The sequence below is a fragment of the Xenopus laevis genome, chromosome 3S (genome assembly GCF_017654675.1).
Source record: "Xenopus laevis strain J_2021 chromosome 3S, Xenopus_laevis_v10.1, whole genome shotgun sequence".
In the NCBI taxonomy this organism is placed as follows: domain Eukaryota; kingdom Metazoa; phylum Chordata; class Amphibia; order Anura; family Pipidae; genus Xenopus; species Xenopus laevis.
Window position 1 is genome coordinate 92,673,138 of NC_054376.1, and position 25,264 is coordinate 92,698,401.

The following is a 25,264-nucleotide window of genomic DNA, read 5'->3' on the forward strand; positions in this document are numbered from 1 at the left end:
GCTGGAAAAAATGCAAATGTTGTGTTTGCATTGAAAAACCTTGTTCTTAAAGTTGTAAAATATTTAAACTATGGCTTTGTACTGTATGTTGTGTACACAAGCCTCTGGCAATGATGTTTATCAGTAGCCGAAATCAATTCAGAAAGTCAACTGAATGCTTTTCCTCTGATCTGTCATCATGAACTACCACGCAATGTTTATTTTTTATCATCTGCTTGCAAATGTTTAAACTAGGGGCGGTACCTAAAAAAATTTTCATTACCTATCTCTCCATGCAGGTATAGTTATTTAAAAATATTCTCCAAAATAGTATGTATTTTTGCATAATGGAATGCCGGGAGTAGTAGAAAAACTAGCAGTTGTAGAGTATGTATAGTAGGTCCGTTCCTCTCTAGTAATACTCTTAAATTAACTTTTCCTAATGTAAGTGAAAACGTACAGTATACTAGTCTTTACACCTTTCTGTACAGGCCTTACAAGGTCATTCATGTTATTGCTATGTCTTGAGTATGACTTTATCAACCCATTAAGCTGGTCACAGTCATGTGCAAAGTCATGACTATGGGTCAATATACTCCACCCCCCTGATAGTTTTACTTGATTATATTACTGCAGAAGAGATATAGTCTGTTATGTGATAAACAGAACTGAACAATTTTGACTACGGGGGTTATTTACTAATCTCCAAATACCCAATATTCCCCTAAACCCGAATTTATTAAACCCTGAGGGCTAAAAACCCGAATATAAAAACACGGCATCTCAAACCTTTCGAGCTTCTATAAAAGTCAATGGGAATAGTCCCATTGATTTTTGGTTGTGTTGGGGTTTTCGGGCAATTTCACGATGTTTTCAGAGCTTTCGGGTAAGAACTCCGAAAAATTCGGAGATTTCGGGGAAAATTCACAAAAAAATCGTGAAAATCTGAGCTATTCCTGCAAAGCAAATTTTCAGGAAAATATAATAATAAATAAACGTTAAAAACCCGAGCGGGTTAGATCGGAGTATGTAGCAGCCGATATTGAGATAAATTCGGACCTTGATAAATAACCCCCTACGAGTATTTAAGCTTAAAGAATACTGAAATGGCAGTCTAAGAAAGAAAAAGACCTTTAAGGAAGATGGGAAAACAAGCAAGATGAAAATATTTATTCAGCTCTAAATATGTTTATTAAGCACACACAAAGATATAATACAAAACAAAGAAACAACATAAAAGAAAAACTTCAAATATATAGCTATTGCCCATAGCTGTATGTGTTGAGCCGAGTGATCAAGTTTTAGAGATACTGAACAGTATTTTTGCTTTGTTTTGTTTTTGTATGGAAGACATGCAGAATGTACGAGGGAATAATACATTGTATTTTTGTAAATATGGAATAGTTATTTGAACTCGGAGGCCAAGGAACATGTCAGCTAACAGGGCATATTTCCAGATATTATGCCTCCGTGATCCCCTATTATCTGCTGTTATTATGTAAGCTCCCACAAAATGGCTTCTGATGTCTCCAGTGTATTCTATATAGCTGTTTTTGTTTTGTAAATAAATTATATTCATAATTTATTTATAAAGTTTCACATATTCACATCTTCTTGGAAGAGCTTATTCTCTACAGAAGTTGCACATGGATGAAGCCCAAGTAGTTTATAATGATGACTGGGCAAGTAATTTAGAAAGACAGAATACATTTTTTTAAGGTTTGCTAATTCTTTAAAGCAAGGATTACTGTACATCCACATGCATGATATGCTATCCTATGAAATACAATACATACAGTCTCAAATACTGTATCTTATTAAATTTAACTTTACATAATGCTACTAGTTTTAGTCAGCACTTTACACAAACATTGATAGACAGATGCTGTAGAAATTGTTTAATGCTAATATCTAATATTTGGCAGTTAGAAAGTACTCTTTAATATTGGAGCAGCTTGTTTTCTAGCTATACTTTGGGCTCAAGTATTTAGCAGGGAATGGTAAGTACAGCGTGAGAAAAGCACAAGTGCTTACTGAAGTTTTAAGTGAGCCACTATGTGAAATGCAAGGATTGTTCAGAGAACAGAGCGAGCATTATAATTAAGTAACATAGGCTGAGCTGATAAAAGCAAAATCCATATAGGAATCTGAATGATCTTAGTTCACTTATGGGAAAGTGCATTTCTACAAAAATGTTTCCTTTGTGTGTATTTAATTTAGGTTTTGCTAGCCCATGAAGTACTTGAGTGACCCTTATGTTAGTGTAAAAAATTGCAAATTTTATAGTTTGCACAGTTGTGCAGTGTATTAAATAATACTTCTTAGTGGAAAATTATATGCAGTCAAAATCTGCAATTCTTGAATATTAACAATATGACACTGCAAAATGCTATTTTGTATTATTGTAAATCTTATAACATTTCTCCATTAAAATGTTTTTTTTTTGTTTTGTTATGCTTATATGGCCTAGTCAAGAGTACTTGACAAGACTCATTACTAGTAGGAATTTAAACAAGAGCATTTCTCCAGTTTAGGGAGCAATTACAGGGGCACATATTAATGTGTCTACACTTTACTCAGATTCACTTTTTGTTCACCATCAGGAAAGAACAAACAGAATTCCTAAAGATGCAATGCACAATGGTTAACCAAAATATACCGATTTCTTACTATACCTTGACCACATTACATTACCTAATCATTAGTATTATATTTAGTAGATTTGTAATCTCTGGTAGAGATTACCTAATTGTTGTTTAATTGCTTTCTCTGTTTTCCAATCACCCATGCATGGTCTTCTGGCAACTGACACTTTTCAATATTTCTCTCTCTTGACATGCTTTGCCAACCACTCAGTTCTAAAAATTATTCACCTGATTACCTTTTTATGAACATACAAATGTAGGGATACAGAGGGTTAATTCCTCTCTGTTCCTGAAAATCTGAACCACATAGTGGAAATCCCCTGCCTGTGTAGCTACAGGATCTCCTAGGGTCTTGGGAGGGACTGGAGCCTTGTCCCTGTGCAGCAGTCTGGCAGATACCGGAGGGTGTCACAAGGTGTTGCTGCACCACCTATATAGGAGAGTCATATGCTCACAGGAGGTTTCCTGCTTTCACTTTCATGGAGAGAGGGTGGACAGAACTGCTGCAAAGATGTAAGGGGCTAAAAGGAGTTCGATAGCACTGCAGGCTGATGCAGGGTACTCCAAAGCCTGGTAAGCTCAACCATGCAGGTTAAGAGCTGTGATGGACATCTTGTGTGCTCTCACTATGGAGAGTGCTGGGAGCTGTAGTTCTGCAGAGGAGGATTTCTGAGTGCACACACTATGAAGAGTGCTGGGAGCTGGGTTATAAGGAATTAAGGGGGTTTATCATGCTCGCGCTATGGACAGTGCTGGGAGCACTACCCTAAAGATAAAGCAAGCTGCAGGTGCTTGGTTAAAAGGACTTCATCGCTGTGGATGCCTGTTCCAGCTCTGTGTGAGCCTAACCCTCTGTGTGTCCCAAGGGTGAGTTGTGCCTGAGGGAGGGTAGAAAAAGAAAAGGATCCAGCAGGTTTCCTGTTGTGATACAGGCTTTTTATGTGCCTGCCACGTGGGAGCAAATACCTTGTCCAACGGGAAAGGTATTTGGGCATGTAGTGCTACCTGAGGACACTGGTACTCTTTTGGGGAAAAGGGACTCAGACTCTTTCGGGGGAATGTAATAAAAGTTGGTAACGGAAAAACTATTCGCAATGCAAAAAGTTATGCCTTTGCGCGAACAAACTGTTTAGCCACCACTTGGTGGAAGACCGTTTGCAAATTTTAAAGTTTGCGCCAATGCACAATAACAGTTTAAGGAACAATACTACATTGCGAGAAGTGGATTTTTATTCTTATTGGTGCGAATTGTTTTGCTCTTTGCAACTTTTATTACATACCCCCATTTGTCTGCCAAAGGGAGTAGTGTGGGACTTTGTCTGGCAAGGATGTGCCAGAATGGACTGCCACAGGTTCCCAGGGTAGTGTGTCATTTATGTTGATATTAATGAAGATCAATGAAGTGTGTGCTGAATGTTTTCCCAATGGAGCCACCCACAGGTGTATTACTGGATCCCATTAGGTGGAGGCACTGCCAGGAGAAGAAATTCCCAGTACCCTTTCACCTTGCAAAGGGAACTCAGGATCTGCATTGGAAGTTGGTAAGAATGTACAACCTTGGCACCAGGGGAGTAGCCAAGAGGGTGTAACACAAACTAACATTTTCTGTAGATAATTTGAATGTTTATTCTATAAAAAATGCTCCGAAGAAGCCTTACATTTACTTATTCTCTAGATGGGCAGATAGCATATAATGTTATATCCTTCATAGGCTTCCACATTAACAGAAGAATGAATGGATGAATGGATGAATGAATGAATGAATCTGCCAGATATGATTAATGTATCAATCAAAAAGTATGGCAGCATGAAGCCTGGGGAAACTTGTGATCATGAAATCAAATATAAAATGTTGAAAAGGTGCATTGTACTATGTTGTAGCTCTAGCTCCTCTTTAATTTTAGTCTATTTGAAGGGATTCTGTCATGAAGGTATAGTTTTCATTACTAAATTATATTGTGTACATTGAATGTAATTTATTCTACCATTTAAAATTGTTTTCTTGAACCAATAAATGCATTTTTTATTTGTAATATTGGTGTATAGGCAGCCATTCCAGGTCATTTTGCTTGGTCATGTGCTCTAAGAAAGAGCCAGCACTTCACTTTGGAATTACTTTCAGATGTGCTATTGTTTCTCTTATTCGGTGTAACAGTCACAACTTGGGTCGGTTTGGCAAGGGTTGGCTGGAATTTTTTCTGTTGAGTGCTGTTCTCATATCTACCACTAGGGGCATGGGAACATTTTTATCAATTTAGGCATCAGGGAACTGTTATCTGGTTACCTTCCCATTGTTTTGCTGAAGGGCTGCCGGGGGAGGGGAGGAAGGGGGTGACATCACTCCAACTTGCAGTGCAGCATTAAAGAGTGACTGAAGTTTTATGAGTCACATGACTAGGGGCACCTGGGCAGCTATGGCAGATTTGAATTTAATATAAAAAAAAAACTGCTCTTTTAAAAATTGGATTTCAATGCATGATTCTGCTGAACGAGCACTATTAACACATTAACATTTTTCCATGACAGAATCCCTTTAAAAAGGATGCATAAAATAACACCAGAGAGCATGGCTTTTTTTATTCAGTGAAGACTAATTCTGTTCGTTGTTTCTCACTGCAAAGCTAGCTCACACTTTTCTCATGACACAGAATAATAAAAAGAAGTCATTTGAAAATAACTCTTACCAAGCTGTTTCCAAAATCCCAAGAAATACCCAGATAAGTAGCCCTCAAATTCCGTAAAGGGATACTGTCATGGAAAAACATGTTTTTTCCCAAAACACATCAGTTAATAGTGCTGCTCCAGCAGAATTCTGCACTGAAATCCATTTCTCAAAAGAGCAAACAGATTTTTTTGTATTCAATTTTGAAATCTGACATGGGGCTTGACATTTTGTCAGTTTCCCAGCTGCCCCAGTCATGTGACTTGTGCCTGCACTTTAGGATGGAATTACTTTCTGGCAGCCTGTTATTTCTTCTACTTAATGTAACTAAATGTGTCTCAGTGGGACTTGGCTATTACTATTAAGTGTTGTTCTTAGATCTTCCAGGGAGCTGTTATCTTGTGTTAGGGAGCTGCTATCTCGTTACCTTCCCATTGTTCTGTTGTTAGGCTGCTGGGGGGGAGGGGGAAGGGAGGGGGTGATATCACTCCAACTTGCAGTATAGCAGTAAAGAGTGATTGAAGTTTATCAGAGCACAAGTCACATGACTGGAGGCAGCTGGGAAATGGACAACATGTCTAGCCCCATGTCACATTTCCAGATTGAATATAACAATATCTGTTTTCTCTTTTGAAAAATGGATGCGTTTCAAAAAAAACATGTTTTCCCATGACAGTATCCCTTTAAGCTTTAGTTTTCCTTTAAGACAATACAAATTCTAGAATCAGAAATTCTTCTCAAATTACTATTAGAAAACACCACCCTGCTGAGGCCTATTCAACTGGATAGAGGCAACTGAAGGGAAGGCACCCTCTCTCAGATTTTTAGTTCTGTCTGTTTCCATGGACACAATTCGCAAGATTCTGTGTGTGAATAAAAATCTGGCAACTTTATTAATGCTATTCTTGGATCTGCTACTCTAACAGCTTGTGATATTGTGCTGAAATAATTTGGCAGAAGCAAGTACAACATTAAAAACAAAATAAATAAACCCTGTTCTATAAATCTCTTTTTAACGGAATGAACACATCTTAATGGTTGCTCCTGGTTTAACTAAAGAAGTAGCTAGAAATGTTGTACATTATGTTTTGGGCTTCTTGGTACCAGCCAGTGTAGCCTCATACCTTTAGCAGGGAAGATATGTGTCTCCAAAGATGCCCCAGTAGCTCCCCATCTTCTTTTCTGCTGATTCTCTGCACATGCTCTGTGCTGTTGTCACTTACTGACCTTAGGGTCCCACTCACAATATACAGTACATATAGAATAGAAATGTCACAATATAAGGCTGATCAGTATTAATACAGATAAATACTACATGGCAGCACAGAAACCAGTGCATCATCATCAGAATTTATTAATCAGCCCTATAGCATCCGCTTATATTACAGGCCAATCTCATTTTCTGCTTGATAATTTGTGACGACCCCTAAGCTTCGCTTCTCAACAGCTGCTCAGAGCCCACTGAGCATGTGAGTGTCACAGACACTTTCCAAGATGGTGACCCCTCTGTGACAAGGTTGAAGTCCTGGATCATTGCTGCTATTGACAAGCTGAAACTTTAGGCTGGTGCAATAAGTTCAGTGTATAAAATATGGCATTTTTAGCAGGTAGATAACAGGTTATCTACTACCTGTTGTTATGAGGCACATTCTTTGTCTTGAGCAATTCTAATGTTTTGATAATGGGTGATTCATTTTTCATGTCTAGAAGTGAGAACAACCTATTTATATTTATTCCTTCTATACTTTAGGGGGCAGATTTATCAAGGGTCAGATTTCGAAGTAGAAAAAGCTTTGAAATTCGACCATCGAATTGGAATACTTCTTTTTACATCGAATTTGGGCATTTGCGGTCGAAGTAAAATCGTTCGATCAAACTATGAAATCTTTCGAATCGAATGATTTCATCCATCGTTCAAATGATTTTTCTTAGACTTCAAAAAATGTAGAAAAATGCTCTAGAAGGTCCCCATAGGCTAACATAGCACTTCGGCATAGCACATAGCACTTCAATCTTGAAATCTGACATGGGGCTAGACATATTGTCCATTTCCCAGCTGCCTCCAGTCATGTGACTTGTGCTCTGATAAACTTCAATCACTCTTTACTGCTGTACTGCAAGTTGGAGTGATATCACCCCCCTCCAGTCCCCCCCCAGCAGCCTAACAAAAGAACAATGGGAAGGTAACGAGATAGCAGCTCCCTAACACAAGATAACAGCTCCCTGGAAGATCTAAGAACAACACTTAATAGTAAAACCCAAGTCCCACTGAGACACATTTAGTTACCTTAAGGGCTATTCCACACGGGGAGATAGCCACGCGTTTGCGGTCGCGGCGACAAAGCGCCGCGCCAGTCGCCGCGACCGGCGCAGGCGACAGTTTTGTATGGGCGCCTATGTAAAAACGCCTGTGCTAACCACACGAGGCGATGCGCTTTTCAACAGTCGCCTGAAAAAGCCTGGCGAGGCATTTTCAGGCGACTGTTGAAAAGCGCATCGCCTCGTGTGGTTAGCACAGGCGTTTTTACATAGGCGCCCATACAAAACTGTCGCCTGCGCCGGTCGCGGCGACTGGCGCGGCGCTTTGTCGCCGCGACCGCAAACGCGTGGCTATCTCCCCGTGTGGACTAGCCCTAAGTAGAAGAAATAACAGGCTGCCAGAAAGTAATTCCATCCTAAAGTGCAGGCACAAGTCACATGACTGGGGCAGCTGGTAAAATGACAAAATTTGGCGAAGTATTAAAATCGAAGTTTCTTTAAAGAGACTGTACTTCGATTATCGAATGGTCGAATATTCGAACTATTTTACTTTGAATCGAAATTCGAAGTCGTAGTATCCTATTCGATGGACAAAGTATCCAAAAAATGACTTTGAATTTCGAATTTTTTTACTTAGAAAATTCCCTCTAATACCCTTGATAAATCTGCCCCTAAATGGTAAGTGTTTTCATTTTACTATTCTGTGATTCATAGTTTGGTTTATAGTCCGGGTTGTATTTTGCCCTATGCACGGAACCTCAGCCTACCCTTTTAGCCCTCGATCTGTTCATGCTGTATTTTGCCCTAGGAACCATCAATGATCTGCTGTGCACTGATCACTGAGGTTCCAGGAACTCCCCCTCAGCTGTGCCACTGAATTTAGATGGCAAGTATCTAACTGTGGTGTGTCTAATTGTGTTTTCTTTTTGACAATTGGTTTTAAGATAAGCCATTGAAGAGGCATTAAATTGTGGGGATTATCGGCACTCACCACTCATATAGTCACTTGCTGGGTGCTATCCAAAAATATTCAGAGCAGTCCATGAAAGCACTTACAGCGATCACCATCCAATGTGTATCAAAAAGTTATTTATTGGTGCATGGTGTATCAACGCGTTTCGGCTCACCTGGAGCCGTCGTCAGGATGTATATATATATATATATTTTTATATGATATAATTATTATATTTATATATTTTTAAAATAATTTTTAATTGTAATATAGCAAATATAAATCACTCGTAGGTAGATATGGTACAAAGTAACCAGAAATGATGGGATTGTTATGACTGTTTTCTTCTATTTTTGTCCCATATTAATTAGCAGTGAAATGATTTTTGTTAGATGTGATAAATGGTTTAACCTCAGTGCACTGGACTGTTAAGATTTGTAAACAGTGTTTCTTTGGATAAAAGGTCACATTGTCTTCAGTATTCAGAACCAATTAATTTTCTTTGCACATAATTGCATGATGCAGATAAATATGTCCTTTGACATAATCAGAGATACACTTATGGAGTGGAAATATCAACTATAAAAAGATGACTACTAGCAATGTTGAAGAAAATCTAGGCATAGTTTAATTCACTCTATGCATTAATATAGGGCCAATGTGAATTTTACATTAAACAGAATAAAAAGTAACAAAATAGAGAACAACATTGCAAAGTTATTAAGATTTTTATTAAAAGAACATCTAACAGCAAGAATACCTGACAGGGATAATACTTTTTCTAAAATTAAGTGGAATAGGCTGGGTTTTTTTTAAAGGAGAACTAAACTCTAAAAATAATAATGGCTATATTATATATATTGAACTTACAGTATTCAACCAGCCTAAAAGTTGAGCATCTCTAACCATTCATTTTAAGTTGTAACAGGTGTTTCCCATCATGGGTTTCAGTAGATGCACATACTCAGTGTGCTTTGAGTACCATTGAGAAGCTAAAATCGGGGGTACCCGCAAATCATCAAGCAGAAAATTAAGTTTGTCATATAAGCTGATGCTATAGGGCTGATTATTACATTCTGATGATAAATTACTGTTTTTTGAGCTGCCATTTACTAATAATCTGAATTATTTACTAATCAGACTTATATCGTGACATTTATATTATACGTATATATTCAGTATTTTGTGTGTTGGTCACTAAGCTCAGTAAATTACAGCAGCACAGAGCATGAATTCCGTGAATTAACTGAAAAGAAGATGGGGAGCTACTGGGACATTTTTGGAGGTACTAAATGTCACTGCTAAAGGGCTGTGATTACCTTGGGCAGGTATAGAAGCCCAAAACTAAGTGGGTTATTTATTAAAGTCCATTTTTCCTGTCGCACTTTTAAAGGGAAAAAGTACTCCAACTCAGACCTGCCGAGTTCATGTAGAAGTCAATGTCCCTCTGACATTTTGAAAATATCCAGATCTGCGCTGGGTTTCGTTCCAAAAATCCAAAGATTTCATGGTTTTGGGCATCAAATCAGAAAAGTTTGCATGTTTTGGAGGTCAAATCTGAAAAAGTTGCAGTATAGAAAGTATAAATCCAGACTTCCCCAAATTTGTCTTCTTTACTAAATATTACACTTTGTTGTGGGTCACAAATACTTTATTAACACTTTATTAATAGTTTATTATTTTCTGTCCCTTTACTAGAGATGAATGAAACTGTCCTGTTTCCCTTTGCCAAAAATAAGCAAAATGGGAAGGCAAAACTACATTGCAGTCAGGCCTGGATTGGTGCAGAGGCAACCAGGGGGCGACATGCTGGCCAACCACACCCACATTGGTTCAGAAACACTGGGGAGGCACAGGAGATATGATAGTTTTTAAAATTTCCTGTACGCAAATCCCATTGCTCTGGTCCCGATGATGAAAATTTGATTGAATAAAAGGAGGGGACTGGGCAATGAACAACAGCGGGCCTAGGGTCAGCTGCTATGTAAATCTGGCCCTGATGCAGTTAAGGGGTTTTTAGCTCTGCATTAGCATATACATGTCGTGAGAGAAGCGCCTTCCAACTATGCTGCAACTGTTCTTCTTAGAAAAAGGCTCAGATGTTGCCAATTTCTGACAAACCTGGTGCCCAAACTTGTGAGGGCACCGATCTGATTGGCTAATGTGGAAGTTTTGGGACAAATAATAATTACGTCTTAATTTTTTCTGTGGTTTTTTTTCTGGCACATTTATTTCTAACAAAACAGAACTCATGACAAAAGTTTAGTTGCGATTTGCAAAAAAGTTTTGCAGCTGACAAAACTGCAAACTTTGCAGAGAAGCTGTACCTTGTGAACCCTATACTATAAGGCTTCCATCTATCCTGAGCAGGGGTGTTAAATGTCTTGCTTTAGAGAACATTCATTATAGTACAAAAAGAGCTGTCTATCAGCTATTAAAAAAAAAAAGCATGAGCATCAAATGATCAGATTATAATAGAGCCCCACACAGGCCATTCTGGAGACAGCCGTTTATGTAGAGGGCTTATTTGTCCCTTTTACAGTTGTACGTGCTATACATGACCACTGGTCCGTGCTCGAGCGGGACACAACCTTACCTCCCTCTTTCAGGACACATCCTCGGATTGCATTCAAAAGTGGTAAGAGTCTCTGTGATCTATTTTTATTAGTAAAGACCGATCCAAAACATTGTTACACTTGTGAATCAATGTCTATTTGGCTAGATTCCCACAAAATTGGATGCTATAAATGTCCAACATGCACCACATGCAACTACTTAATTTCAGGTTCATCATTTAATCACCCGCACACTGGGAAAATTATTCACATTAATCACCGACTGTCAAGCACTTCTAGATTTCTCATTTACTTCATCAAATGCCCATGTGGGCTTATGTACATTGGAAAAAATGATCACCACATTCGGATGGCCACGGATGGCCAACCACAGGTCCTCAATTAGGGCGACATTGGAATCTGGCTGATGCACCCATTGCCCTCAATGCGATGCATGCTGATTGACAATATTCATTTGAAAATGTCTCTGGATAGCAGCAAAGTGTATAAAAATTTGGCTCCTCAAACAGTGCAGTAGCTTCGCCGACTCTACTTCAATGTAGCATATAAACTAATGGTCCACTGGGGAGCAATTGGTAAAAAACGAGTTTGTTTGTTTTTATTTGAGATTCATAACACTTTAAACGTTTCAGACCATTTAGGTCCTTCCTCTGGTGCAATTTACAGAAAACTGATGAAAACAGTGATTCCCCACACCACATCATGTGACCTATAAAACCAGCTCCTACTAGTGGCCAGGTGTTAAGGTAAATCTGAATGGAGTACTATCAACATATAAATATCTACTCCAAATTAGCATATGACATCAGATTAATTTGTACATATGTTATATGCAAATCATATATTCTTTAAAGGGCCCTACCATTAGAGATGTCGCGAACTGTTCGCCGGCGAACTTGTTCGCGCGAACATCGGGTGTTCGCGCTCGCCGGAAGTTCGCGAACGTCGCGCGACGTTCGCCATTTTGGGTTCGCCATTGTTGGCGCTTTTTTTTGCCCTCTCACCCCAGACCAGCAGGTACATGGCAGCCAATCAGGAAGCTCTCCCCTGGACCACTCCCCTTCCCTATAAAAACCGAAGCCCTGCAGCGTTTTTTCACTCTGCCTGTGTGTGCTGAAGAGATAGTGTAGGGAGAGAGCTGCTGCCTGTTAGTGATTTCAGGGACAGTTGAAAGTTTGCTGGCTAGTAATCGTTTTGATACTGCTCTGTTATTGGAGGGACAGAAGTCTGCAGGGGTTTGAGGGACATTTAAGCTTAGGTAGCTTTGCTGGCTAGTAATCTACCTTCTACTGCAGTGCTCTGTATGTAGCTGCAGTGGGCAGCTGTCCTGCTTCTGATCTCATCTGCTGACTGCTGCAATAACAGTAGTCCTTGTAAGGACTGCTTTTATTTATTTTTTGTTGTTTTACTACTACTACTACTACTACTACTATAAGAGCCCAGTGCTATTAGTCTAGCAGTGTTGGGGAGTGGGACTGGTGTGCTAATCTGCTGCTCCTAGTAGTTCAGCAGCACCAACTTTAATTTTTTTTTTTTAATATTCATTTTTTTTTTATTTTACTTTTTTTATTTTACTACCGCTGTAGTAGTGTATAAGTTGACCTTTTAGGCATTATTTGCCCTGTAGGCATTATTTGCACACTGTTTTCTTCAACCCGCCATCGAGCTGTGTGACCTTGTTCACATTCTGTCTAAATATCCATAATATTACCGTCTCCAGAAAAAACACCGGAGTCACTTTTTTCAAGCAGCCATAATATATTTTACGTAATCCGTATCCACCGCTGTAGTAGTGTATACGTTGGCCTTGTAGGCATTATTTGCACACTGTTTTCTTCAACCCGCCATCGAGCTGTGTGACCTTGTTCCCATTCTGTCTAAATATCCATAATATTACCGTCTCCAGAAAAAACACCGGAGTCACTTTTTTCAAGCAGCATTCATATATTTTACGTAATCCGTATCCACCGCTGTAGTAGTGTATACGTTGGCCTTGTAGGCATTATTTGCACACTGTTTTCTTCAACCCGCCATCGAGCTGTGTGACCTTGTTCCCATTCTGTCTAAATATCCATAATATTACCGTCTCCAGAAAAAACACCGGAGTCACTTTTTTCAAGCAGCATTCATATATTTTACGTAATCCGTATCCACCGCTGTAGTAGTGTATACGTTGGCCTTGTAGGCATTATTTGCACAGTGTTTTCTTCAACCCGCCATCGAGCTGTGTGAGCTTGTTCACATTTTGTCTAAATATTGATAATATTATCGTCTCTAGAAAAACCACTTGAGTTACTTTTTTTCAAGCAGCATTCATATATTTTACGTAATCCGTATCCACCGCTGTAGTAGTGTATACGTTGACTTTGTAGGCATTATTTGCACAGTGTTTTCTTCAACCCGCCATCTAGCTGTGTGTATTATCGTTTCCAGAAAAACCAACTGAGTTTTTGTTGTTGTTGTTGTTTTTTTAAAAATAATGCCAGGCAAAGGCAGGCCGCCACGCAGAGGCCGTGCTAGGGGCCGTGCTGCTATGCAATCCTGTGGCCCTAGCAAATTGCCCAGTTTTAAAAAGCCAATGACCCTGAACTCCCAAAATGCTGAAGAGGTAGTTGACTGGCTTACACAGCACACCCCATCCTCTACCGTTTCTAACTTTACCACAACATCCTCCTCATCCTCCACTGCTATGGCCACCCCACGTAACACTTCCTCCACCACCGGTGCCCCTTCTTCACTGGGGTCAGAGGAGTTATTTTCCAATGAGTTTCTTGAACTGAGTAATGCGCAACCATTATTGCCAGAAGAAGATGAAGGAGATGAGGACCTTACACCAGATTTAATTCTGGCAGAGAACACGATAGAGATGGACATAATGAGTGATGAGGAGGAGGTCCCCGCTGCTGCTTCCTTCTGTGATGTGTCAGAAGAAATTGATGCATCTGAGGAGAATGATGATGAGGAGATTGATGTTTTGTGGGTGCCTAGTAGAAGAGAGCAAGAGGAGGGTAGTTCAGATGGAGAGACGGAGAGTCAGAGAGGCAGTAGGAGAATAAGACTTAGAAGAAGCAGGGAGGACAGCCCGCAGGGATCAGCAGGGCAACAACATGTATCGGCACCTGTGTTCAGCCGGCCAACGCACCCGCCATTGCCGCCAATACCGCCAACTCCGCCAACTTCTACTGTTACCGCCAGATCGCACACTTCCAAAAAGTCAGCAGTGTGGGATTTTTTTAATGTGTGTGCCTCTGACAAAAGCATTGTAATTTGCAATGAGTGCAGTCAGAAACTGAGCCTTGGTAAGCCCAACAGCCACATAGGTACAACTTCTATGCGAAGGCACATGAGCGGCAAGCACAAAGCACTTTGGGAGCAACACCTCAAAGGCAACAGGCAAACTAAAAGCCACACTCCTTCTGGTCCAGCATCTTACTGCTCTACCTCTGCTCTCCTTGACCCGTCTGAACCACCCTCCACTCCGCCTTCCACCTTGACCACCTGTTCCCATTCCCAGTCATCTGCCACCAGCCAAGTTTCTGTGAAGGCCATGTTTGAGCGTAAGAAGCCAATGTCTGACTGTCACCCCCTTGCCCGGCGTCTGACAGCTGGCTTGTCTGCACTCTTAGCCCGCCAGCTTTTACCATACCAGCTGGTGGACTCTGAGGCCTTCCGCAAATTTGTAGCAATTGGGACACCGCAGTGGAAGGTACCCAGCCGCAATTTTTTTTCTAAAAAGGGAATACCACACCTGTACCAACATGTGCAGAGCCAAGTTACCGCATCTCTGTCACTTAGTGTTGGGCCAAAGGTCCATATGACTACTGACGCATGGTCCTCCAAGCATGGTCAGGGCAGGTATGTCACCTACACTGCCCACTGGGTGAACTTGGTAATGGCTGGGAAGCAGGGAATGGGTAGCTCAACAACAACAGTGGAGTTGGTGTCACCGCCACGGATTGCACGCGGTTCTGCCACCACCTCTACTCCTCCATCGCTCTCTACCTCGTCTTCTTCTTCTTCTTACTCTGCTGCTGGGTCCTCCTTCTCCTCCTCCACACCTGTGCACCCCCAGCTCCCCCTAGGCTATTCGACGTGCCAGGTACGCCGTTGTCACGCTGTCTTGGGGATGACGTGCCTGGAAAGCAAAAACCATACCGGATCTGTACTCCTGTCATCTCTGCAGTCACAGGCCGATCGGTGGCTGACCCCACACCAACTGCAGATCGGAAAAGTGGTGTGTGACAATGGAAGCAATCTGTTGGCAGCGTTGAGACTAGGCAATTTAACACATGTGCCCTGCATGGCACATGTGTTAAATTTAATAGTCCAACGTTTTGTCTCCAAGTACCCAGGATTCCAGGACGTTCTCACCCAGTCCAGAAAGGTGTCGGCCCATTTCAGACGTTCCTACACAGCCATGGCACGCCTTGCTGACATTCAGCAGCGCTACAACATGCCAGTCAGGCGTTTGATTTCTGACAGCCAGACTCGCTGGAATTCAACGCTCCTTATGTTGGAACGTCTGCTGCAACAACAAAGGGCCGTCAACGAGTACCTTTTTGAACTGGGTGGTAGGACTGGATCTGCACAGCTGGGGATTTTTTTCCCCCGTTACTGGGTGCTTATGCGCGATGCCTGCAGGCTCATGCGACCTTTTGAAGAGGTGACAAATATGGTCAGTCGCACTGAAGGCACCATCAGCGACCTAATACCCTTCGCTTTCTTCCTGGAGCGTGCCGTGCGACGAGTGACAGATGAGGCTGTAGACCAGCGTGACGAGGAGCTGGAAGCGCACGATTTCTGGTCGGAATCACCAGAACGAACCCAGGCACCTGCTGCAACGCAGGGAGAGGTGCCAGAAGTGGAGTCAGAGGAGGAAGGTGGCTTTGTGGAGGAGGAGGAGGAGGACCAACATGAGCAGGCTTCCCAGGGGGCTAGTGGTGACCTTTTGGGGACCCCTGGTCTTGTACGTGGCTGGGGGGAGGAGACCGTGGATGATGCAGTCCTTGATAATGAGGAAGCGGAGATGGATAGCTCTGCATCCAACCTTGTGAGAATGGGGTCTTTCATGCTGTCATGCCTGTTGAAGGACCCCCGTATCAAGAGGCTTAAGGAGAAGGACCTGTACTGGGTCGCAACGCTACTAGACCCTCGGTACAAGCATAAAGTGTCAGAAATGTTACCAACATACCACAAGTCCGAAAAGATGCGGCATTTACAAACCAGCCTGCAAAACATGTTGTACAATGCTTTTAAGGGTGATGTCACTTCAGGAACTCATCAACATTCCAGGGGCAGAGGTGCCAGTAATCCTGCCACGAGCACACCTGCAAGGACAAAGCCCTTTGGCCAGTCTGTAACGTCAGACATGCAAATGTTTTTCTGTCCAAGGCAGCGCCACAACCCTTCTGGATCCACCCTCAAAGAACGCCTCGACCGGCAGGTAGCGGACTACCTGGCATTAACTGCAGATATCGACACTCTGAGGAGCGATGAACCCCTGGACTACTGGGTGCGCAGGCTTGATCTGTGGCCAGAGCTGTCACAATTTGCCATGAACCTCTTGTCTTGCCCAGCCTCAAGTGTGCTCTCAGAAAGGACCTTCAGTGCAGCAGGAGGGATTGTAACTGAGAAGAGAACTCGCCTAGGTCACAAAAGTGTCGATTACCTGACCTTTATTAAAATGAATGAGGGGTGGATCTCGGAGGGTTACTGCACGCCGGAAGACTTGTTCTGACTTCTATGCAGCTGTCCTTCTCTTCAAGCCTCATGACTCCACACACAGCTGTCCTTTAGCGTCCTCCTCCTCCCTCCGCCACCGTTACAAACTAGGGTGCAAACCCTACTGGTTTAATTTTTTCTGGCCTCTGTGCTTCAGTGGCTGCAACCAAAAAAACTGGGCAAACAATGTCTACAAGGTCAACGTATGGCAAAAAATGACTATTTTCAGCATTTATATGGCATATTTTTTCTGGCAACTGTGCTTCAGTGGCTGCATCCAAAAAAATGCATATTTTCTGCATTTATATGGCATAATTTTTCTGGCCTCTGTGCTTCAGTGGCTGCAACCAAAAAAATGCATATTTTCTGCATTTATATGGCATAATTTTTCTGGCCTCTGTGCTTCAGTGGCTGCAACCAAAAAAATTTATATTTTCAGCATTTATATGGCATAATTTTTCTGGCAACTGTGCTTCAGTGGCTGCGACCAAAAAAATGACTATTTTCAGCATTTATATGGCATATTTTTTCTGGCCTCTGTGCTTCAGTGGCTGCGGCCAAAAAAACTGGGCAAACAATGCCTACAAGGTCAACGACGTTGACCTTGTAGGCATTGTTTGCCCAGTTTTTTTGGCCGCAGCCACTGAAGCACAGAGGCCAGAAAAAATATGCCATATAAATGCTGAAAATAGTCATTTTTTGCCATACGTTGACTCAACGTATATGGCAAAAAATGACTATTTTCAGCATTTATATGGCATATTTTTTCTGGCAACTGTGCTTCAGTGGCTGCGACCAAAAAAATGCATATTTTCTGCATTTATATGGCATAATTTTTCTGGCCTCTGTGCTTCAGTGGCTGCAACCAAAAAAATTTATATTTTCAGCATTTATATGGCATAATTTTTCTGTCAACTGTGCTTCAGTGGCTGCGACCAAAAAAATGCATATTTTCTGCATTTATATGGCATAATTTTTCTGGCCTCTGTGCTTCAGTGGCTGCAACCAAAAAAATTTATATTTTCAGCATTTATATGGCATAATTTTTCTGGCAACTGTGCTTCAGTGGCTGCGTCCAAAAAAACTGGGCAAACAATGTCTACAAGGTCAACGTATGGCGAAAAATGACTATTTTCAGCATTTATATGGCATATTTTTTCTGGCAACTGTGCTTCAGTGGCTGCGTCCAAAAAAACTGGGCAAACAATGCCTACAAGGTCAACGTATGGCAGTTGTTTAAAGAGAACAGTAGATTACTAGCCAGCAAAGCTACCTAAGCTAAAATGTCCCTCAAATCCCTGCAGACTTCTGTCCCTCCAATACAGAGCAGTATCAAGCAGATTACTAGCCAGCAAACTTACTATCATCTGTCCCTGAAATCACTAACAGCTCTCCCCCTACACTATCTCTTCCAAGCACACACAGGCAGATTTTTCAGATACATTTTTGCCCTTGATCCCCCTCTGGCATGCCACTGTCCAGGTCGTTGCACCCTTTAAACAACTTTAAAATCATTTTTCTGGCCAGAAATGTCTTTTCTAGATGTTAAAGTTCGCCTTCCCATTGAAGTCTATGGGGTTCGCGAACCGTTCGCGAACCGCTCGCGTTTTTGCGCAAGTTCGCGAATATGTTCGCGAACTTTTTTTCCGACGTTCGCTACATCCCTACCTACCATACTTCTTGTGACTCAGTCCAATAACAGTATAGATAACAGTATAGTCCATAATATAGAATTTATTGTTTAGTCAAAATGACTAAAAACATTATAAAAAACATTTTTAAGCTCCACTTCTTATTCATACCCATTGCTTCCACAGTGTTTAGTAGCTCAATCCATCTTGCCTCATTTTTAAGTAAGGTTAACTTCCTATCATCTCCTCGACTTGGTATTTGGATTTGTTGCAATACCATCCAACGGAGGCTTGCTGGAGTATGTTTTGCAATAAAGAAATGTCTTCCCATTGGTGTTTGTGATTTTTTATTGTTAGGATCAAGTTAGGTAATTGATCTTTTATGTTCTCCTATTCGCACTTTCACCTGATGGATGTTTGTCCAACAAAAAGTTTGCCACATAGGCATTTCAGTGCGTATATCACTGATTCGGAATTACAGGTATGATATTGTTTAATTGGAATGTGATGTCCTTTATGTGGATGTGTAATAAAGTTCCCTTTGATAATAGAATTGCAGTTACTACAATTCAGACAGGGGAAAGTGCCATATTTTGGTTTGGCAAGAAATAGTGTTTTCTCCTGGGGTTTCCGTATTTCTGTACATACTAAATGATTTGCAATGTTTTTCCCTCTTTTATATGAAAATAAAGGGTGGTTTTTAAACAATCGTCCAAATGTGTAATCTTTCTTTGATAAAGACCAATGTATCTTTACAATTTTTTCAATGCTCTTACTTGAAGGTCCATATACCATATTCTGTCACAAGTGGTGTTCTGTCCATTTTACTTTTATTAATTGAACCCCTTAGTAACGTATCTCAGGGGATCCTTATTACCCCATCCCTTGTGGCCTCTAGGTTACATCTTTCATATCCTCTGGCAATGATTTTTTTAATCAGTTTATCAGATGCTTCCAAAAATGTTTCCATATTTGATGCAATCCTTCTAATTCTAAGAAACTGACCCTTAGTGCTGTGCATCTCAAACAAAAACTGATTGACCATATTCCTCCATTAATCAGAGCAGAGAGTGACTTTTATTACAACTTGAACTATGCTGGATTTATAGACTGAATACAATCCATATGGACTCATTGAACTGATATCCTATTCATCATTCATTTACAAATGATTTTTGGATCACCCATATTTTGTGTGTTCGAACAAGTTCACTGACTTGGGTCGCTTTATATTATGTGTATATATGATTTTGATCGTAACTTGGGTCCATTGACTAATAAGACAATCTGTATGGATCCGCTATGTCCTATGGACACTATGTGTTCTTCACTCTCTGTTCCTTAAACATTCCCTTCTTGGTGGTTTAATTATTTTATGGTAATTTTAAGCTGATATACTTAATTTCTCCTTGGGTTGTCATTTCCTTTCGCTACACTTTCAACTGCCTGTGCTGTACCATAACCCAGATCATAGCCCTGGCCATTAATCTTGCCCTATAACCATGCTCTTAAACATTGACTGTTTGACCCCGTAAATCACAATGAACAAGGCCATAGATCCTGACTCTTCACACCAGCAATTTTATCCAGGCAAACTCCTGTACTCAATATTAATTGTCCTGGTCCAGTCCCTTTAATGTTAAATATAGGCTATATGTGTGCCATGATACATGCTCAATATTAATATCTTCTGATTGAATCTGATTGAGTCCTGTGAGTGTGACTTCCTACTATGACTATATATGGTTAGGTCCATAAATCTTTGGACAGAGACAACTTTTTTTCTAATTTTGGCTCTGTACATATTACACAATGAATTTAAAATAAAACAACTCAGATGCAGTTGAACTGCATACTTTCAGCTTTAATTCAGTGGGTTGAACAAAAATATTGCATAAAAATGTGAGGAACTAAAGCCTTTTTTTAACACAATCACTTCATTTCAGGGGCTCAAACGCAATTGGACAATTGACTCAAAGGCTATTTCATGGGCAGATGAGGCCAATTCCTTTTTTCATTATTTCATTATCAATAGAGCAGATAAAAGCCCTGGAGTTAATTTGAGGGGGGTGCTTGCATGTGGAAGATTTTGCTGTGAACTGACAACATGTGGTCAAAGGAGCTCTCCATGCAGGTTAAACAAGCCATCCTTAAGCTACAAAAACAGAAAAAACCCATCCGAGAAATTGCTACAATTTTAGGAGTGGCAAAATCTAAAGTTTGGTACATCCTGAGAAAGGATGAAAGCACCTGTGAACTCAGCAATGCAAAAAGACCTGGACGTCCATGGAAGACAACAGTGGTGGATGATTGCACAATCATTTCCATGGTGAAAATAAACCCCTTCACAACAGCCAAACAAGTGACAACACTCTCCAGGAGGTAGGTGTGTTGATATCCAAGTCTACCATGAAGAGAAGACTGCATGAAAGTAAATACACTGCAAGGTGCAAGTCACTCATACACCTCAAGAATAGAAAGGATAGATTGCTAAAAAAAAATCTAGAAAAGGCAGCACAGTTCTGGAAAAACATTCTTTGGACAGATGAAACCAAGATCAACTTCTACCAGAATGATGGCAAGAAAAAAGTATGGAGAAGGTGTGGAGCAGCTCATGATCCAAAGCATATAACATAATCTATAAAACATGGCGGAGGCAGTGTGATGGCTTGGGCGTGCATGGCTGCCAGTGGCACTGGGACACTAGTGTTTATCCATGATGTGACACAGGACAGAAGCAGCTGAATGAATTCTGAGGTGTTCAGAGACACTGTCTGCTCAAATCCAGCTAAATGCAGTCAAATTGATTGGGAGGCGTTTCATAATACAGATGGACAATGACCCAAAACATACAGCCAAAGCAACCCAGGAGTTTATTAAATTAAAGGAGTGGAATATTCTTGAATGGAAAGTCAGTCACCTGATCCGAACAGAGTTGAGGTGCATTTCACTTCTTGAAGGCCCACAAACAAACAGCAACTGAAAGCCGCTGCAGTAAAGGCCTGGCAGAGCATTAAAAAGGAGGAAACCCAGAATCTGGTGATGTCCATGAGATTAAGACTTCAGGCTGTCATTACCAGCAAAGGGTTTTCAACCAAGTATTAGAAGAATATTTTATTTTCAGTTTCTTATTTATATCCATCAAGTAAGATCCGGACTCACAACTTGAACAATTTTTATTGTTAAATCTCTTTGAGAAAGGCCTTGGAGTAGGCCAAAACATTAGTCCCTCATTAACAATCAAAAATGTCAAGTTTCTTTAAGACCTGCGAGTGTGGTATATATATACAATATATATATATATATAATATATATATATATATATATATATATATATATATATATATATATATATATATATATATATATATATATATATATATATATATATTGTGGTGCTTGACATTCAGGTATTCAAGCTAAAATGAGAAAAAAGCCTTTATTACTTTGTACTGGATAAAAATAAACCGACCTTCAAAAAATTATACATCAACATCATTCCCTCTAATTTTTTTATTTTAACTGAAAAAAAATCACACATACTGTAAAAAACTGGAGCATGATTATCATGTCTCTGTACTAAAAATGATTCCAGTTTTGAAACACCTTTTCTTGTTGCCTAGTAACATCACGAAAGCCTGCAGATCCATTTTACATCCTTAACTCTTCACGAACAACACCATTAATTACTTTGTTTACCAGTGAGTAACTCTACCTTAATGTCTATATGCAAAGACATTGTAGCGGGGAGCCCCCGTTTTGTTCCTTATTTGTTAAAGGAAAACTATACCCATAATTGTAAATATTACCCTTTACCATATTTTACATTAGTGATACTGACACTAAAACCACTTTTTAGTTACCTATAGGTTATGTTGATCATTTTTGCTGAAAGTTTTGTTTTTGTAAACAATTGTTAGTTGAAGTTCCTAAACCTAAAGAGTGTTTTGCCAACCTGACTGTCCCGTCTCAGCCTGTCAGTTCAAGTTTCTATTGCTAACGGACTCCTGCTGCACAAATATGGCAGCCCCCTCATACCGGAACATGGGGCATCAGACAGGTAATGTAATTGCATCCTGCAAATACTTTATGGAAAAGTAATAAGTTGCTTTCAAAGGACTTTCAAAAGAGTTTAATTTCTGGTGTCAGTATCTCTTTAAGAGCAAGCCACTATTTTGTGATATTTCTGTGTATCCCTTTTTGCTGGTTAGAAAGAAATTTACATTATTATGGGGCTGCTGTACAATATCTCCAGTCCCACTCAATCAGCATAATAATTAAATAAGCATAGTTATTTAGGTTGATAAAAAACACACATCCAACCTTTTGGTCTAAGTGAAACCTGTGTAACTTCTAGTTGATCAAAAGAAAGTGGAAAACCCCATCTAAAGGCTCTCCAATTTGCTGGACTTGTTTCTGGATCAACTTTGTACTAAGACCTTTAACCATGTATCTTCTGTATACCCCCAGAACTCATAGCAGGATGGCACAGTGACTATTTCATGCTGTTTTATGAAATATAATTTTATAGACACTTCCATTGTTTGGGGGTATAGTTTCCTTTAATAGTTTTAAAACAAAGCAGTATATTTGTCCAAACCAAAAATCTGGTCTGATACCTACTGGCACTTTATTTGGTTATTAGAAGACCCAGAAATTACATGGCCTTCCCTGCAGGGTGCCCCTAGGCCCGCTGCCGTTCATCACCCTTGTCTCCTCCGCTTCATTCATGCACATGCAGAAATTTTCATCATCAGGTCAGGAGCACTGGGGATTGGCACACGTGAAATTTAAGAAACCATTGTAACTGCTGAGCAGCCCCCTAGTTTCCTAACCAATGTGGATGTGGCTGGTCGGCATGCCACCCCCTAAAATCCTGCCACCCTAGGCCCAGGCCTTTGTGGCCTTTTCCCAAATTCAGGCCTAATGGTTCACTAGTATCTCCTGCATGACCCTATACAGGTAATTTGGCTAATCAGTGGATTGGTGATACTGTATATGTATTGGACTATATCAGACTGTTGTCAGGAAAACCTGCCGCTAAACATTGGTTGCTATTTCAGACATACTACAATCTTAGAAGACAAGAAAAGCCTAATTTACTGAGGCTGCCAACATGTTAGACATCTCCCAATAAATTGCTATGTTTTTTCACTTGGAAAGGACTCCTGTTAGGGACATGTATTATGTGCTGTACATTTGTTTCAGTGGACTGCTTCCCTAAAATGTTGGTGTGGGGCATTGTTTTTGGTGAGCTCTCTAACATTTTCACACTTTTTTTTTTATTTTTCAGCTAAAGAAGGATGCCCAGAAATGCAAAATTTAGGCAGCATGGCACTGCATTTGTTTTTTTAGCCCGGCTGGTACACATTTTTATTAAAAGGAGCACTGGTACATATACAATACCTTATATTCAGCATACACTGGTGTTTGCAGCCACACCTGTAAATCAACATGAAATCTGCAAAGGATGTTAGATGAAAGGTCGGTAAAGTCTGCATTTACAGGCATACAGCACAGAAATAGAAACTCAGGGCCATGAGGCCAGAGATGCTACTTGAGCTGGCTCCTATTGACTACACATATCTGCACCATGTGGTTAATGATCTTTAATACATGCATTCTATTCTTAATCAGACAGCACTCATTAATGAGGGTGTTTAAGGTTGTTCGGTATAAAATTGAGTCTAATATCACACTGCAAAAGTCTGACCCTATTGAGAAACCAGAGAGCTGGAACAGAAAATTCTTGTAATTTTAGTTAAAATTTCTAGATAATTTTGAATTATGCAGCCCTCTCAGGGAGAACTACAGCAACCAACATGCTATTAACCACCGGCAGCTACTTTCTCTTCAGGTTAATGAAACAATTCTGCCTGATAGCATCCTGCTGTGGTATTAATGGACACTCATGCCAGAAGACATACGTTAATATTCCTTAGCGATACTATCACAGGGGACTATTGTAATCATGAACATCTGGTCTCCATCTACTATATTTAAAATTGAAAAACAGATTTGAGTATTGATTTCATACCTGTTTCAATCAATATTTATTCATACGTAGTAACAACTTTTTGAAATTCTGTTTTTATTTAGTTATCTTGGCACAAACGGAGGGTTTGAAAATGACCAGTATGTGTCTTGTATTCATACACCCAGAAATAAAATCATCTCAACAGAGAACTTTTATGCATTTCAAGCAAAGTACCTTAAAGGGATACTGTCATGTGTAAAAACATTTTTTTCAAAATGAATCAGTTAATAGTGCTGCTCCAGCAGAATTTTGCGCTGAAATACATTTCTCAAAAGAGATTTTTTTATATTCAATTTTGAAATCTGACATGGGGCTAGACATATTGTCCATTTCCCAGCTGCCTCCAGTCATGTGACTTGTGCTCTGATAAACTTCAATCACTCTTTACTGCTATACTGCAAGTTGGAGTGATATCACACCCTCACTTTTCCCCCCCAGCAGCCAAACAAAAGAACAATGGGAAGGTAACCAGATAACAGCTCCCTAACACAAGATAACAGCTCCCTGGTAGCTCTAAGAACAACACTCAATAGTAAAAACCCATGTCCCACTGAGACACATTCAGTTACATTGAGAAGTAAAAACAGCAGCCTGCCAAAAAGCATTTCTCTCCTAAAGTGCAGGCACAAGTCACATGACCAGGGGCAGCTGGGAAATTGACAAAATGTCTAGCCCCATGTCAGATTTCAAAATTGAATATAAAAAAATCTGTTTGCTCTTTTGAGAAATGGATTTCAGTGCAGAAGTCTGCTGGAGTAGCACTATTAACTGATGCGTTTTGAAAAAAAAACATGTTTTCCGA

At 40.3% G+C, this 25,264-nt stretch overlaps 1 pseudogene; it reads left to right on the plus strand.

Moving 5' to 3' along the window:
* The first annotated feature begins 3,366 nt into the window (after positions 1-3,366).
* Positions 3,367-25,264, plus strand: part of LOC108712373 — a 91,536-nt pseudogene continuing 69,638 nt past the window's right edge.